At 39.2% G+C, this 18,758-nt stretch overlaps 1 long non-coding RNA gene across 5 annotated transcripts in view; it reads right to left on the bottom strand.

Moving 5' to 3' along the window:
- LOC131767717 (uncharacterized) overlaps positions 1-18,758 on the bottom strand; it is a 134,379-nt gene that overhangs the window by 97,113 nt on the left and 18,508 nt on the right. For 4 of the 5 annotated variants that reach the window (XR_009338824.2, XR_010836016.1, XR_010836017.1 and 1 more), the window contains exon 2: positions 1,883-1,933. The exons of the other annotated variant lie outside the window; for it this stretch is intronic. This is a non-coding gene — a long non-coding RNA (uncharacterized lncRNA). The remainder of the gene's footprint in view (positions 1-1,882; positions 1,934-18,758) is intronic. 5 annotated transcript variants of the gene reach the window in all.

The raw sequence follows: 18,758 nt of genomic DNA, 5'->3' as shown, positions 1-18,758 counted from the left end.
ATGTACTTAAGGGGTTTGACAGGACCTGCAAGGAAAAGACAGGGCCATGAGATGACCATAATGTATAACAAATTGGTGAAACAATAGATTGACACTGGATTGTTTTCCATGAAGATAGTTTTGACTTTCTAATTTCTTCCATGTACTTCCTTTTTTTGTTTTTGGCTTTTTTTTTTAACTATTCCTATTTGCCATCTTCTATCAGATGGCTGAGACAACCACATCAATTAGACGGGGCTGAACATCTAAGCTCTTTTTCTCTTCTCTCTCTTTCTGCTTGACAGTGACAATGCTCGTTCATGCACGCTCAGAAGATGTGTGGTTATAAGAAAATAAAAAAACCTAAATCTGATATTCTGATTTTTTTCAGGTACTGATTTTTAAAAATTAGTTTAAAACAAATAGAGTGTCATTTGGATGATAATCGTGGGATTTGATTAAAGCATTTCATACTTGTCTCCATTTTAATGGACAATTGATAACTATTTAAAAATAAAAAATGATGTTTTTATAAATATTGCTTAAAATTTAACTCTTATGTAGTCAGATCCTCAATCAAAAACGTGTTCTTAACAAATAAAATATATCTTACAGTATGCTTTTAACTGTTTCACCTGCACCTTCAAATATGCCATAGAAATAACTTCATGGGGAACTTCAGTTTGTTATATGAATCTGTTCAGGGTTTGGCATGCAGAGGGCAGAAAGACCAGGAACATTATTTTCTGACATCTATTGCTCTCAGCAAATAGATACCAAAGCACAACAGGAAAATACCTGCTCTTTGTTTCAGACATTTTAGAAATCAGCTTATCAGTCTGAAAGCCAAATCAGATATTGTTCAATCCTAGAGGTAAAGATCAAAAAGATAATGTAACAGTCAAAGTAAGAATAAGGATAAAAAGGAAAAAGAGTTTGTTTTTATTGGTCTTCTTTTGTTAGTGGATTTTACCCACAAATTTCATAACAGGCTTTTTGCCAGTTCATTCCTTGGCTCTGTGACTTTGATGATTGCTGGCACCCCCATAAACCTAATGGACTTCATGGTGAGGAAAACTGACTTGTTGTTAAGAAAAAAATGTTAAGATAAACTTGGTAGGTTTTCTGTTAAGACATAGAGATTTAAACCTTGGATTAAAAACACAGCAGAGGAAAAGAAAACACATATTTTGACATTCAACTTTCAGATGTGGAGACCTCAAAATTATATTAGCAACAACCTGTTAACTAATGGTCACGGTCCAAATATTGGACCTTGGGGTCAACAGTAAAACTGCTCATTTCCAGCCTTCATCATTTTCAATCAAGACATTAATTAATTTATTTTTTAATTGGATAAAGAGATATTAGTAGAAAATAGTATTGTATAATTCTAAAGATCATTTCTAAGAAATGATTGATTTATGCTATTGACTAAGTTGTATCCTTCTGAAATATATACATTGAAGTCCTAATCACTAATGTTACTTATAGAGATAGAGTCTTTTTTAAAAGATTTTTTTTCATGTGGACCATTTTTAAAGTCTTTATTGAATTTGTTACAATATTGCTTCTGTTTTTATGTTTTGGTTTTTTGGCTGCGAGGCATGTGGGATCTCAGCTACCCAACCAGTGATTGAACCTGCTTCCCCTTGCATTGGAAGGTGATGTCTTAACCACCAGACCGCCAGGAAAGTCCCAAGAGATAGAGTCTTTTGGAGATAATTAAAGTTAAATGAGTTGATAAGGATGGGACCCTAGTCTGATAAGACTGTGGCCTTATAAGAAGAGGAAGATCTCTGTGTGTGTGTGTGTGTGTGTGTGTGTGTGTGTGTGTGTGTCCCCTGCATGTGAGAACACAATGGGAAGGCAGCCGTCTGAAAGCTAGGATGACAGATCTTACCAGAAACTGAATCCTGCTTGACCTTGATCTTGGACTTTCCAGCATCTAGAGCTGTGAGAAAACAAATTTCAGTTGTTTAAACCACTCAGTCTATGGTATTTTGTTATGGCAGCCTAAGCTAACTAAGACAATTAATTTGCATTCTGTAACTGCCTTAATTTTAACCAGGATATATGAGAATAAGTACTTCCTTGAAATACTTTAAAAGTCTGCTCCCAAAGTGAAAAAATCCAGCAAAGAAAATAATAGCCTAGAGATGTTGATAATTGATCCTGCAGTAAATATCACCTTTCAGAACTATTCATACCATGAAGTGCAACTGCCTTTTATGGTTAAGGGTGAGCATAGCATGGCTTTCCTCCTTCCAACAGACCAGAACTTCTTAGAAACATGTTTTACTATTTAAAGTTTAAGGCTCTCTTTCAACGTGTGCACTGCAGATATTTAATTGGATACAGACTCAATATTATGTCCAGTAAGTCAAAGGTTATGTTAGGATATAAGCTCATAACTTTTTCCTCTTTCTCACTGTGTTTCAACTATGCAATGCCTTTCTTTGCTTCAAACAAAGTTTGCAATAGCTTATCTGATCTTTGTTCTATTTGTATGATTTGACTTTATGATAATTAGTTTAACTAATATTTTGCTTTCTTTTTTGACTCTGAAAAGTCTTACCAAATTACCTGTGAAATTATAGTTACTCTTTGGCCTCAATTTTGTTTATGCGCAGGGAAGAGAATGTTAGAAGAGACGGAATTGTAAGGTTGTGAAAAGATAACAGCATGATGCTGCTTTGGGCATATGGGCCTTCCTCTAACTCAATTTCGGTTTGTAAGGATATCTGCATATGGTCAAATAACTTTCAGTTTCTAATTATGAATTATGGAATTAGTGAATATCATATATAGTTCATGCTTAAAATGTATGATAGTAAATACCAAATGGGACTTGTTTGTATAAATGAACATATGGAATCTTCAGGCTGCAGGAGAGTCAACTTGGGAGCAAAGAAATTTGCTACTGTTTAATCACTTTATATCCTGGATGATGAAGTCAAGATGTCTCCCATGCACGTGTTCATCACACGTGATCATGTTCTATGTGCCAGAATGGTGTGATGGTGGGGTGGAGTGATCTGCCTCTCTTTTTGTTTGTTTGCTCAGTTAGATTTCAGTGAACTTTGACAGAACTTAAATGCTTCTGACTACTGAGAGGGGGCGCCTGGTGGCTAAAATATCAAATACTCATAAGAAAACTGCAAATAATGCCTTTCCTTTTCTTTCAAATACCAGCAAGATGGAAGAGTTGTCTTTTGAGAATAGTACTGTCAGAACAGAGCCTATCTCAGTCCTGGAATCATACCCGTTTGGGAGACATACTTAAATGCTTATATATCTGTAATGGGTACACTAGATTTTTTATGCCTCCATTACATTACATTATTGGGTATTTTTCCCTGTGTTTGGTCCTGAGATTGAATCATGAATCTGTAATCTGAGAAGGGATGTGTGAGGGAAATTTTGGCAAAAAAGGATAGGGAAATAAAAGAAAAGTTCACTTCTTTAGTGGATTGAGGGGGAGGAGGGAATAGGGTTAGCATGATCAGATGGCAGTGTTCTTTTGCCATGTTCCTCGCCCAGTTTGAAGACTCTCACCCTCAAAATCCATTCTCAGGGAGGAGTACGGGCTTGTAGAAACATCTGGACACTTATATAAGGTCTCTAAGAAGACCAGGGAGAGTGAATTTCTTTCTCTAAAAAGACTAGGGAGAGCTGCACTTTCAAAGGAGAACTCCCAAAAGCTAGATCAGTCACCCATGCAAGAGGAGACCAGAGGAGTCTCACCCCAGCAGAGACCAGGCAGGAGTCCCAGGTCTCTTTCTGTTGCACCAGTGCCCACCCCAGACCTCTGTGGGGATGGTACACATTCCCTCACCCAGTCAGATGTCTTCTGAACAGAGAAGGGTGAGGTGCCCAAACTCTCAAAGACTGATCATTTTCCTAAAACTCTAAGCCATCCAAAAGATGCATTTAAACTAGGCTAAACACAAAGCTAAACTTCAAATAGTCCAAGTATTTGAGTTGAAGGAGACTGTTCAATTTTCTTTCTTTGTGACATCTTTTTCTGGTTTTGGTATCAGGGTGATGGTGGCCTTGTAGAATGAGTTTGGGAATGTTCCTCCCTCTGCTATATTTTGGAAAGAGTTTGAGAAGGATAGGTGTTAGCTCTTCTCTAAATTTTTGATAGAATTTGCCTGTGAAGCCATCTGGTCCTGGGCTTTTGTTTGTTGGAAGATTTTTAATCACTGTCTCAATTTCAGTGCTTGTGATTGGTCTCTTTATATTTTCTATTTCTTCCTGGTTCAGTCTCAGAAGGTTGTGCTTTTCTAAGAATGTGCCCATTTATTCCAGTTTGTCCATTTTATTGGCATATAGTTGCTTATAGTAATCTCCCATGATGCTTTGTATTTCTGCAGTGTCAGTTGTTACTTCTCCTTTTTCATTTCTAATTCTATTGATTTGAGTCTTCTCCCTTTTTTTCTTGATGAGTCTGGCTAATGGTTTATAAATTTTGGTTATCTTCTCAAAGAAACGGCTTTTAGTTTTATTGATCTTTGCTATTGTTTCCTTCATTTCTTTTTTATTTAGTTCTGATCTGATCTTTATGATTTTTTTCCTTCTGCTAGCTTTGGGGTATTTTGTACTTCTTTCCCTTATTGCTTTAGGTGTAAGGTTAGGTTGTTTATTTGAGATGTTTCTTGTTTCTTGAGGTAGGATTGTATTGCTATAACCTTCCCTCTTAAAACTGCATTTGCTGCATCCCATAGGTTTTGGGTCATAGTGTTTTCATTGTTGTTTGTTTCTAGGTATTTTTTGATTTCTTCAGTGATCTCTTGGTTATTAAGTAGTGTATTGTGTAGCCTCCATGTATTTGTATTTTTTACAGATTTTTTTCTGTAATTGATATCTACTCTCATAGTGTGGTCATTGCAAAAGATACTTGATATCATTTCAATTTTCTTAAGTTTACCAAGGCTTGATTTGTGACACAAGATATGATCTGTCCTGGAGAAAGTTCCATGAGCACTTGAGAAGAAAATTTATTGTCTTGTTTTTGGATGGACTCTCCTATAAATATCAATTAAGTCCATCTTGTTTAATGTGTCATTTAAAGCTTCTGTTTCCTTATTTATTTTCATTTTGGATGATCTGTCCATTGGTGAAAGTGTGGTGTTAAAGTCCCCTACTGTGATTGTGTTACTGTCGATTTCCCCTTTAATGGCTGTTATTATTTGCCTTATGTATTGAGGTGCTCCTATTTTGGGTGCATAAATATTTACAATTGTTAATATCTTATTGTTGGATTGATCCCTTGATCATTATGTAGTATCTCTTTGTCTCCAGTAATTGTCTTTATTTTAAAGTCTATTTTTTCTGATATGAGAATTGCTACTCTAGCTTTCTTTTGATTTCCATTTGCATGGAATAACTTTTTCCATCCCCTCACTTTCAGTGTGTATTTGTCCCTAAGTCTGATGTGGGTCTCTTGTAGACAGCATATATACGGGTCTTGTTTTTGTATCTATTCAGCCAGTCTATGTCTTTTGGTTGGAGCATTTAATCCATTTAGATTTAAGGTAATTATTGATATGTATGTTCCTATTACTTAATTGTTTGGGGTTTGTTGTTGTAGGTCTTTTCCTTGTCTTGTGTTTCTTGCCTAGAAAAGTTCCTTTAGCAGAACTTTTAGCAAACCAGTAAAGCTGGTTTGGTGATACTGAATTCTCTTAGTTTTTGCTTGTCTGCAAAGGTTTTAATTTCTCCATCAAATCTGAATGAGATCCTTGTTGGATAGAGTAATCTTGGTTGTAGGTTTTTCCCTTTCATCACTTTAAATATTCCTGCCACTCTCTTCTTGCTTGCAGAGTTTCTGTTGAAAGATCAACTGTTAACCTTATGGGGATACCCTTGTATGTTATTTGTTGTTTTTCCCTTGCTGCTTTTAATATTTTTTCTTTGTATTTAATTTTTGATAGTTTGATTAACATGTGTCTTGACGTGTTTCTGCTTGGATTTATCCTGTATGGGATTCTCTGTGCTTCCTGGACTTCATTAACTATTTCCTTTCCCATGTTAGGGAAATTTTCAACTATAATCTCTTCAAATGTTTTCTCAGTCCCTTTCTTTTTCTTTTCTTCTTCTGCGACCCCTATAATTCAAATGTTGGTGCATTTAATGTTGTTCCAGAGGTCTCTGAGACTGTTCTCAATTCTCTTCATTCTTTTTCCTTTATTTTGCTCTGCAGTAGTTTTCCCACTATTTTATCTTCCAGGTCACTTATCTGTTCTTCTGCTTCAGCTATTCTGCTATTGATTCCTTCTAGAGAATTTTAAATTTCATTTATTGTGTGGTTCATCATTGTTTGTTTGCTCTTTAGTTCTTCTAGGTCCCTGTTAAACATTTTTTGTATTTTCTCTGTTCTATTTCCAAGATTTTGGATCATCTTTACTATCATTATTCTGAATTATTTTTCAGGTTGACTTCCTATTTCCTCTTCATTTGTTTGGTCTGGTGGGTTTTTACCTTGCTCCTTCATCTGCTGTGTGTTTCTCTGTCTTCTCATTTTGCTTAACTTACTGTGTTTGGGGTCTCCTTTTTGCAAGCTGTAGTTTCGTAGTTCCCATTGTTTTTGATGTCTTCCCCCAGTGGGTAAGGTTGGTTCAGTGGGTTGTGTAGGCTTTCTGGTGGAGGGGACTGGTGCCTGTGTTATGTAGAATGAGGCTGTGTCTGTGTTTGCCTCTGGTGGTGTGTTTTGCAGTGTCTGTGACCCTATTATGATTTTAGGCATCCTCTCTGCTAATGGGTGGGGTTGTGTTCCTGTCTTGTTAGTTGTTTGGTAGGGTGTCCAACACTGCAGTTTGCTGCTAGTTGAGTGGAGCTGGGTCTTAGCATTGAGATGGAGATCTCTGGGAGAGCTTTTGCCATTTAATATTACGTGGAGCCAGGAGGTCTCTGGTGGACCAATGTCCTCGGCTCTCCCACCTCAGAGGCACAGGCTTGACACCCGTCTGGAGCACCAAGACCCTGTCAGACACACGGCTCAGAAGGAAAGGGAGAAAGAAAAAGAAAGATAGAAAAATAAAATATAATAAAGTCATTAAAATAAATAAATATTAAAAAATTAAAAATTAAAAAGTAATAAAAAGAAAAAAAGAAAGAGCATCCCAACCAAAATACAAATCCACCAATGACAAGAAGTGTTAAAAAGTATACTTAAAAAAACAAATTTGTACAGATAGAACCCCTAGGACAAATGGTAAAAGCAAAGCTATCCAGAAAAAATAACACAGAGAAGCACAGACATACTCACAAAAAGAGATAATGGGAAAAAAATTCATTGCTCTCAAAGTCCACTGCCTCAATTTTGGGATGATTCATTGTCTGTTCGGGTATTCCACAGATGCAGGGTACCTCAAGCTGATTGTGGAGATTTAATCGGCTGCTCCTGAGGCTGCTGGGAGAGATTTCCCTTTCTCTTCTTTGTTCACACAGCTCCCGGTGTTCAGCTTTGGATTTGGCCCCGAATCTGCGTGTAGGTCGATTGAGGGCGTCTGTTCCCGCCCTGACAGGATGGGGTTAAAGGAGCACCTGACGCGCGGGCGGGAGGGAGGGGTACGTACGCAGGGCGAGCCTGCTGCGGCAGAGGCCGGCATGACGTTGCAACAGCCTGAGGCGCGCCGTGTGTTCTCCCGGGTAAGTTGTCCCTGGATCCCGGGACCCTGGCAGTGGCGGGCTGCACAGGCTCCCGGGAGAGGAGGTGTGGAGAGTGACTTGGGCTCGCACACAGGCTTCTTGGTGGCGGCAGCAGCGGCCTTAGCGTCTCAGGCCCGTCTCTGGGGTCCGCCCCTCATAGCCGCGGCTCGCGCCCATCTCTGGAGCTCGTTTAGGCGGCGCTCTGAATCCCCTCTCCTCGCGCGCACCCTGAAGTCGTGGTCTCTTGCCTCTTTGGCAGCTCCAGACCTTTTCCCGGACTCCCTCCCTGCTAGCCGTGGCGCATTAACCCCTTCAGGCTGTGTTTACGCCGCCATTCCTCTCCCTGCGATCCTACGTAAGCCCGAACCTCAACTCCCACCCCCCACCCGCCCCGGCAGTTGAGCAGACAAACCTCTGGGCTGGTGAGTGCTGGTCGGCATGGATCCTCTGTGTGGGAATCTCTCCGCTTTGCCCTCCGCACCCCTGTTGCTGCGCTTTCCTACGTGGCTCTGAAGCTTCCCCCCTCCTCACACACACACAGTCTCCGCCTGTGAAGGGGCTTCTAGTGTGTGGAAACCTTTCCTCCTTCACGGCTCCCTCCCACTGGTGCAGGGCCCGTCCCTATTCTTTTGTCTCTGTTTTTTCTTTTTTCTTTTGCCCTACCCAGGTACGTGGGGAGTTTCTTGCCTTTTGGGGGGTCTGAGGTCTTCTGCCAGCATTCAGTAGGTGTTCTGTAGGAGTTGCTCCACATGTAGATGTATTTCTGATGTATTTGTGGGGAGAAAGGCGATCTCCACGTCTCACTCCTCCGCCATCTTGAAGGCCTCCCGAGACTCAGTTTTTTCATCTGTAAAAAATTAATTCCATTATCCCATTTATTATCAGAAATGTGTTATTATAAAAGACAAAGTAAACCCCTCCATGGATTTACAGAAGAAGGGCGCTAAGACCTTGTCTTAATTCCGTCTTTGAAAGCCTGGGCAAAAAAGAATGGGTTGTTGACGGAGAGTCCTAAAAGCAGCGTGCAGGGAGGTGGGAGGAAAACTAAGAGCATAGAGTATCGCAAAAGCTAAAGGAAAATTGTTTCTAAGAGGAGTGGTGAACTGTCTTGACTTTTACTGCTGAAAACTCAGAATGAAAACGGAAAAGTAGCTACTGTATTTAGCAGTATGGAGTACACTGATTACTCTAGTGGGCGTTTGATATGAGGGAATATTTGGGAATAGAACTCAGACTGCAGAAAGGTAAGAAAGAAGCAAGGAAAGGGAAGTTGTGAATATAAAGCCGCACTCCTGGGAAATTTTGCCGTGAAGGGAAATAGGACAGTAGCTAAAGGGGACTTGAGGGACGATTGTGAAGGTGAGAGACATTTAAGACTGTTTATAATACTGATAGAAAAATGGGGCAAGTGGAGAATACAAAAAGTATGAGTTCTTGGTAAAGCAGCAGAGAAGGGACTTTAGCACACAGGTTAGGTGTTGGTCTTTCCCGTTGCGGAGCACAGGCTCCGGACGCGCAGGCCTAGCGGCCATGGCTCACGGGCTTAGTTGCTCCGCGGCATGTGGGATCTTCCCGGACCGGGGCACGAACCCGTGTCCCCTGCATCGGCAGGCGGATTCTCAACCACTGCGCCACCAGGGAAGCCCGAGGTGTTGGTCTTGATAAGAGGTGAGGCCCCTTTCCTTTCCTTATTTTACCTGTGGGCCAGGAGGAGAGGATGGGCACAGAAAGAAGCAGGTTTACAGATTCCTTGTGGGGAGTTGCCGTCCGTGTCTCAGGGCTTGCAATTCTTTGCTAGGCAGGAGACCCAGTCACTTGTTGATAATTAAATGGGGAACCTGGGACAGGTTATGGAGAAAATTGGAGATTTGATTAGAATAGAGGAAATTAAAAATGATCATGAATAATTATCTGACTAGAAAAACATGTTGGCAGGCCAGGGGCGAGGGCCAGTTAAGGCTGTTGACTCATGCTTTAGGTACAATTCTGTCTTCCTTACTAGAATGCTAAGGTTTGGGAAGTTAAAAGGTATGGTTTTCCAGACTTGTCTTACTCAGGTACCAAATAAACATTTTATAATTGGCAATATTGCCCTTAGTTAATAAAGTATAACATCTTAGTTACCAAGATCACTGGTAAGCTTTTCCAGTCTTATATTTTAAACTGTTGAAACTATGTCCTATCTTACATTTTGTAGTAAAACAATTTAAATACCAAGAGTAAACTCTTATATTTCAAGTGATGGGATAGTTTCAAAATTATCTATAGAACCTTTAAAACTAAATAAGGAACAAAACAGCCTGCCAAAAATATATTTTAATATTTTTAAGCAACTGAAATGATGCAAATCTTTCATTGTTCTTTAGACCCTACCTTATTTTACACAAATGTTTCAGTTCCTTATGAAATTTGCGTAATTATTGGACTTTGAACCTTGATCCTTGAATTTCTCTTTGTAAAATGAAAAAGTAATGCAATTTTCCATACCTAGATTGGGAGTTAGCTCAATTAGTGGGATAATTTTTAATGTTAGTGGGTGTTTATATATGTTGGTTAAACACTAATGATTTCACTTTTTCCTGTAATAACAGAGGATACTTAAGGATAATTAAGATAGGAACTATTTTCAGGATTCTGTCTTTTTTCACTTATTTCAGATGTAGCTTTTTATGCTTTAGTGGCCAGGAGGTAGACGTGGTTTTTCTTTTTCTTGCCTGTAACAGATTTTAAAAGACAATTACAGATGTCTTTTTAGTGGTTTTCGGTTTGGCCTGCTAATCCTTTTCTGCTCTATTTCAATTATGTTAAAGAGATTCATGTCCACTGGCTTATGTAATCAATTTTTTTATAAAATCATCAGCTTTCTCTCTCTCTTTCTCTCTCTCTCACCAGTTTCTAGTATCCTTAAATCATACCCTTAGACTCCTAATACATTATTGATGGTCAAGATTTTTTTTCAGAGTGAATTAAAATATCCTAATGATTAGGGTGTTCCCATTCAGTTTTGATTTTTTTTTTAATGTTTTTGCCACTTGGAAAAGATCAGCTCAACAGCTGGATCTTAATTTTAATCATCTTTTGAATTTTTCTTTGTTTTAGTTTCCTTTGACGTGATTTCCAGGAACCATCTGAGAGAATTTGACGATGGTTGCTCTTTTAGAGACGTGCCTGTATTCTAGCTTGGCTGATTGTGTTTGATTTGAAGTTTCAAAGTGGTTTTTAAAGAATTTGAGGTTCCCTCAAACCCCAAATATGGCCTGCATGTATCTTCTGTTTCTATAAAGACACTTGTAATATGAGAGAAATTGGATCTCTTGGAATGTTTACCCTTAAATAATTTAATAAGAATACATTTTGGGTTTCTTTAATTATTTACATTTTCAAAATCTTTCATGTGTTTTAGCCCACAGAGCACACAGACTTGTCAAAGTATGCTATTTGCAGTGGAGCAGAAGATGAATGCTTTTGGGATTATACAGCTAATTCTCTCTCTTTTTCAGTGGTTTTAAACTTTTCAGCATAGTTATGCATAGCTATTGATGTTGTTTGTAATGAATCAGTTTCAGTAATTCACAGAAAAGAAGTGTGTGTGTGTGTGAGTGTGTGTGTGTGAAAGCATTTTCACAATCACCTGTACCATATCAAACAGCTTTCCTATCTAGGGTTGTATTTTTCAACACCTGCCCAGATATTAGAGCTCCATCTTATTCTTATTACATGGTCTTACATTCCTTTGAAAACTGGAGAATTTAATTCTTTCATCTCTCACTTGTAAATTTAAAAAAATATTAAAATTTATTACTCTATAGATTCTCTACTTGAAATGAGCTTATTTTTATTCATATTTGTTTAAATCCTGCATCTTTTCTCAAATGGCTTGAGGATACAAGAGTTGAGTTTAAAGAAACTTCAGAAAATAGAGTTTTGATAGCAAGATGCAGAATGTAATTTATTACACTAAATAGAGTGCTTACAGTGATAAAATATTTATTTGAATTTTTTTTCCTTTTAATCTGATCTGGAAGAGGGCAATAAAATTCAACAGGCCTGAGGTCATTCAGTGATATTTATACACTGATGGAGAAATATAATAGTAACTACAGAATCCAGGCAAACAAGGATTGAAAGACACCCCCCATCATTATATAGATTGAAAGTTCAGACATATTTATCTCATAGGAGAAAATATACTTAATAAAATCAATGGAAAGATTTTATATGGCATTCACTGAAATCCTACTAACTGAACTTAATTTACTACTTTGTTATTTTATCTTTTATTATTCTCTGTTTCATATCTTTTAGCCTCCTCAACTGTTTGGTTAGGTCTCTGGAGGCAGGAACCCTACTGTATGCATCTTTGTATTTCCTAAAATATTTCAGAGAAACTAGATAATAGTTAACATTCAAAACTTGACTTATTTAATGAGAAAATAAAATTGAGAATGAATGACTGTCTACAGTTAACTTTTTTTCTGTACTAAAGGCAAAATTTTGCCTGTGATGCTATGTGTACCCGGCAAAACTTAAAACCCTATTTTGAACTGGTAGAAAGACCATAAGCTCACCTCTTCACATGGTCACAGCAAATTTACAACTATTTACAGAAAAACCATGGATGAAAAATGAGGATATAAAGAAGGAACCACAGGGACATGGGTGGGTGTGGCAGAGTTTTGATATAGTTAAGTTCCATAACCACAGGTGGGTGACCCATAAATGGGAGAATAATTAAAATTACAGAGGTTCTCCCAAAGGTGTGAGGGGTCTGAGTCCCACATCGGGTGCCCCAGCCTGGGGTTCCTGCACCAAGAAGATGAGCCCCCAGAACGTTTGGCTGCAAAGGCCAGCAGCGCTTACTTTCTGGAGTCCCAGAGGGCTGGGGGAAATCGAGATTCCTCACTTAAATGGAGCACACAAAACCTTACATGTTCTAGACCCAGGTCCAAAACAGTAATTTGAAAGGAGACTGGGTCAGACCTAGCTGATCTGGAGAGTTTCCTGCCTATTAGCACAGTAACACAGCCTCACACTAACCAACAGCCTGACGGTGCTAGTACTGCGATACCTGTCAGGCAACTAACTGGGCAGAGACGCAGCCCCATCCACCGGCAGATGGGCTGCCTTAAGACCCTCAGAACCCACAGGCACCCTTAGGCATGGCTCTGCCCACCAGAGGGCCCAGGACCCAGCCCCACGTGCCAGTACATAGACTCAGGACCCTGAGGGCCCTGTAGTCAGAGACTCCAGGACCCAGCTCTGGCGGGCCGCAGAGCTGCTGTGGTCCTGCTTACTGGTAAGTTGGGGCTAGGGCCCAGGGGATCCTTGGGCTGGTGTCCACAAACTGGTTGGTGAGTAAGGCGGGAACCTGAGGAGAGTGCCAGCCTAGTGGTGGGCAGAACCAGGCCCTGGGGCTCCTGAGCTGGTGCTGGTCCGCTGGTGGGTGAGGCTGGTCCAGGGACTAGTACCAGCCCCCTGGTGGGTGGAGCAGGGTCCCAAGGTCTGTGGCTGTAGTTCCCTGGGGTTCCTGGAATTGGAGTTGCCCTGCTGGCTGTGGACGCAGATCCTGGCGGCTACCTGAAGGTTCTGGGTGTCCTGGGGCTAATGCCGGTGCACTGGTGGGAGGGGCTGGTCCCGGGCCCTCTCGTGTGGTGGCTGTGTTCTCAGGTGGCTGGGAAGTCAGGGGTTCCTATTGCAGGTGGCCTGTTGGGTGAGTGACATGGCCTGAAGTATCTCAGTTCTGGTGCCTACAGGCTGGTGGGCGGGGCCAGGTTCCTGCTTCGAGGGAGGACTCCAAAATGTCACTGGCCAGCACCAGTGTGCTTGTGGTACAACGAGCTCCTCAAAATGGCTACTGTCAGCATCTGTGGCCCCAGGGTGAGCTCCAATTGCCTCCTGCCTATCCAGGAGACTCTCCTAGACCAGCAGGTGGGTCTGACCCAGGTTCCTTTCAAATTACCGCTTCTGACCTGGGTCCCAGAGCATGTGAGATTTTGTGTGCACCCTTTAAGAGTGGAGTCTATTTCCTATAGCTCTCTGCATCCCCTGAAAGTATGCATCACTGACCTTCAAAGCAAATGTTCTGGGGGCTGGTCTTCCTGGTGCAGGACTCCCAGGCTGGGGAGAATAATGTGGGGCTCAGAGCTCTCACTCCTCTGTAATTGTAATTATCCTCCCCTTGTGGGTCACCAACCCCTGGGTATGGTTCTTGACTATACTGCATCTCTGCCCCTCCTACCTGCCTTGTGGTTTCTTCTTTCGATTTTTACTTGTAGAAGATATTTTTCTGCTAGTCTTCAGGCTTTTCTTATCAATAGTTGCTCTGTAAATAGCTATAATTTTGGTGTGCCTGTAGAATGAGGCGAGCTCACGGCCTTCCTTTTCCACCATCTTGGCCACCGACTTGTCCTGGCCTAGCGTTTTCTTACCTTGTCAGAACTTTGATGCTTTTGCATAAGTTTACAAATATTTTACCCAGAATTTTTAGTTGGTTGTTTTCTATGGAAAGGTTTTTCTAAATAACCTAGCCTTTATTTATCAGAGATGAAAGGGTGACAGAGACCACCAAGATGCTCATTGTATTAGTATGATAGGGCTGCTGTAACAAAGAGCCACAAACTGGGTAGTTTAGAACAATAGAAATGTATTGTCTCATAGTTCTGAAGGCACAAAGCCTAAAATCAAGTTTCAGCAGGGCTGTGTTCCCTCTGAGGGTGCTAGGGAAGGATCTGTTCCAGATCTCTCCTGGCTTCTAATTGCCTCTGGCATTTCCTGGCTTGTAGATAGCTGTCTTTTCCCTATGTCTCTTCCTGTGATGTTCTCCTGTGTCCATATCTGTCTCTGTGTTCAAATTTTGCCCTTTCTATAAGGACACCAGTCAGATTGGATTAGGGCTCATGCTAATGACTTCATTTGAACTTGATTACCTCTGTAAAGACCTTATTTCCAAACCCTATCACATTCTAAGATACTGGGGGTTATATATGTTAGAACACTAACATATACTTTTGGGGGGACACAATTCAAATCTTAATGCTCACCAACCCCATTTCCTCTTCATGGGCATCCTGAAGGCAAGATTTCCTAATCCCTGTCGCAGTTGGTTCAGGCCATCTGCTTGGTTCTGGCCAGATGAATGTGGTGGAAGTGATGTCTACTCTTACTAGACCTAGTCATAAAGTCTCCTGGATGTTGTCCTTCAGCTTTGCTCTTTACTCATTTACTCATTCATTTACTCACTTTACTCTGCCTGAATGTAGAGGACACTGAGAAAGCCCTGGAAGGTCTCAGCACACAAGATGGAGAAGCCAGATATCAAATCACCAGGAAAGGCCAGTTGCATTTGGCAAAATCCATTTGGACTGTGATGTGAGTGAAAAACATATGCTTGTTGAATGAAGGAATAATCAATGATAAGTCTTACTCTTAACTCATAGTAGCTTCTGTTGTATCTCATGCCTCTGCCTTGTTTCTCATTGATCTCAGGGCCAGAAAATCTCATTTGAAAAGCGCTTCTTTTTGATTAACATCCTGCTTTGTTGAGTTATAGCACAGCAAGTTTTTATAGCAAATAAAGCACTTTCGTGAAAAAATTCCCCTCTATTTTCATAGCAGTTGATGTTGTCAAAATAGTTTCATAATAAAGGTAGTTCCATTTACTTTATATAAGCATAAAAGCAGTATTACAGTGTAATAGTGCTCATGCTTATTCATCACTTGATGCTTTCATATACAAATTAGATTTTGTCTTACAGGATCAATTTTTTATGTAATTAAATTTTTTATTAGAGTGTAGTTGCTGTACAATATTGTATGTCACAGGTGCACAATATAGTGATTCACAATTTTTAAAGGTTGTACTCCATTTATTAGTTATTATAAAATATTGGCTATATTCCCCATGTTGTACAATATATCCTTGTAGCTTTCTTTATATCTAATAGTTTGTACCTCTTAGTCCCTTACCCCCATACTGCCCCTCCCCCTTCCCTCTCCCCACTGGTAACCACTAGTTTATTCTTTGTATTTGTGAGTCTGCTTCTTTTTTGTTATATTCACTAATGTGTTGTATTTTTTAGATTCTACATATAAGTGATATCATACAGTACTGCAGGATCAATTTAAAAGATATTATACCTTATCAAATTTATTATAAACACTCTGCCTTTGAAATATGACAACTATAATTTTCCTAAGTTTTAGATAAAATAAGGTCACATATGCACACCCATACATGCACACACACACACCCCTCTATGTATTTCTGGATTTTGTTCTGATATAAAATATATCAACTTCAAGATTTGTACTTGTACAATGTACTGGGTCAATTCTAGATCACAGAAGAAGTGTGTTTGTTGAGTCTGGTGCCAAATAGTAGAAAATAAATGAAAAATAAGAACAAGGGAAAAAATATTGAAAAGTATCAGAAAATGATAGCTTATAAAATTCTTGAGAATCTGTTTTGTTAAAAAAGTTTCTAAGTAGGTCATATTTCCCTCCATGTTATACAGCACCAAAAACAGTTGCCATTTTTTAAACCTGTGATTTTACTTTTAAAGATTATTTTTGCTTCATATTTTCTGTTGTTAAGGAGGGTGTGGTAATGAATTACCATTGCTTTTTGAATAGCTGAAGTCATCTCATTACTCATGTATGTAAGATATTACCAGGTTAAGTAGTTACCCTGTTGTGGAGGGTGTATATTTCTATTTCAAGATATAAAGTTCTATTACATAGTAATAGAAAAAAGTTCAACAAGTAAAATTTTCACTGTGAGAATTTACATGGATGTTTTAAGGATTGAATATAGCATTAAAGATTGAAGGAGAATTAATCTTCCAAGAAGAGTAGTAGTAACATATTTCTTCATAATATTTAAAAACCAGACAAGGCAGAACATTACAAAATCAGTGTTAGAAGATTATCTGGTATACACAGGGATATGGAACGTAAAGCCTGAGATACCTATTTTAGCCTTCACCAAGTTTTACTGCTTATTATGCTTGTAGAGGAAAGGAGGTGAGGAAAAACTACAGATCTTAAAATATTTTTCAGTATAAAAGTTTGCCTCTTACAGTAGAGCTAGGGTATAGAACCAGCATCTCATTGTACGGGAGTGCATTTCTGATAATCATTAATGACATTTCCTTATATGACACACCATTTGCTGGAATAGATACGTCATTTTAGACAATCATTTAAAAATACATACTCAGTGGAAAATCCTGCCAGTGATTTGTTTTAGTTTAAACCCACAAGGAACTGCTATGCCCCTGTACTTACATTTTTTGCATCAAATTAAGACAGGTTGTTCTCTATAAACTGATCAGGAGGTCAATCAAGCAGTAATGTCAAGATCTTCTATTGCTTCAGAGACCTTAAGTGGTCACGACAGAATTTTCAACTGAGTAACTGTTTAGGTCTTGTCATTTACAGGTTTTTTTTTCTCTTTTAATTGGGGTATAGTTGTTTTACAATGTTTTTGTTTTTACTGTACAGCGAAGTGGAGTTACCTGTACTCTATGGCAGGTTCTTATTAGTTATCTATTTTATACATATTAATGTATATATGTCAATCCCAATCTCCCAATTCGTCACACCTCGTCACTGCCTGCTTTCCCCCCTTGGTGTCCATATGTTGGTTCTCTACACCTGTGTCTCTATTTCATTGGCAGTTACAGTTAACTAGAATAAATTTTGCACATTAATTTGTTGGTAAATTGAGATAGGTATTAGAACAATGTTCTCAAAGAAGTTGCTTGGATGCAACAACTTGGATTATAGGGTTAAAAATGATTATTTGTAATATGATACTTGTAATCTTGAATTATTATTCTTTACCAGAAGCTGTGTTGTCAGCCAAGTTCTAGCAGTAGAAACTTATTGTTTGTGGTCTACACTGTCCAAGTCCAGTGATGATGGTTGATCCAGCCAGATAGGGTGATTGACTGCCTTCACTTTGGACTTTGTAGCCACTGAATGGAAACTCAGTATATTTGATAGAATTTCAAATGCAGATGAAGAACTGCCCACCTTTAATAAAGTTCTAAAACATCAAAAAGTTGGAATTTTAAAAAATGTCATAGTTTGAAACATCAATACTCAAGGAGAGCACACGATCATTCTATAACGCTCTTAACTTATAAAAACTGAAATAATCTTTCATGAAGTCTTAGGAGTGGCACTAGAATTAACTAAAGTAAGCAAGCCACAGTCTCTAGGTGAAAGAGAAAAGTGTGAAAACCATTAAATGGTTGCTTAAGAATTTGCAAATCTCTGCTTCCAGTCAAACCTTATTGAACTCCTCCATTTGCAAATGTCTTAGATTCAGAGATCTCACTCTTCAATACCTGTTCTGCTTCCATTTGTCTCCTGTTGTTTCTTCTTCTCAACCTGCCATTTGTCCTCATGGCCACAACCTCTCCACTTTCTCTCAATTAAACAGCTCTTTCCTGGCTCTACTTTTTTTCTTCTACTCCTCGTGCTTTCACTATCCTCACCTAACCAGTTATTTTCCTGCCACAATTGAAAGCAGTTACATCTGTTTCTAATTTGGGTTCAAAACCTACCCGCGTTGGTGTGGAACATTGCTTACATATGCATATTGATGTTATACAACAGTTTATGACTTTCATTCTAAGCTGTGCCCTCAATACTTCTCACTATTACTTCTACTTGCCTTCAGTGGTCCCCTTTTCCATTATTTTCTTAGGCAGTGTGGCAGAGTGGAAGAGTATGGACATTGGTGACAGACTTGATTCATAACCCAACTTCAGTACTTACTATCTGAGCGATCTTGAACAAACTATTAACCTCTTTGATCCTCAGTTTCCATTTAATTCTTACCTTATAAAGTTTTCTGTAAGGATTTAAGATAATGTAGGGAAGATGATTTGGGGAATAGGTTGCTAATTAATGGTCACAATTGTACTTAAGCTGCCTGGTCTGGTGTCTCTAAGAGTGTACTATGGTCCTTAAACTTTCTGCCCTACATCCAAATACCTAATCATCCACAGATAATATTGCCTTCTACTTTACAGAGGAAATGCAAGTTATCAAGTGAGTACTTAACTTCTCTCCCTTCCACTTCTGTACATACTTATGATGTCTCCCATTAGTTT

This window comes from Kogia breviceps, chromosome 13 (genome assembly GCF_026419965.1).
Source record: "Kogia breviceps isolate mKogBre1 chromosome 13, mKogBre1 haplotype 1, whole genome shotgun sequence".
Taxonomy (NCBI): Eukaryota; Metazoa; Chordata; class Mammalia; order Artiodactyla; family Physeteridae; genus Kogia; species Kogia breviceps.
The sequence above is the reverse complement of the archived record's forward strand: the minus strand, read 5'-3'. Positions and strand labels throughout refer to the sequence as shown.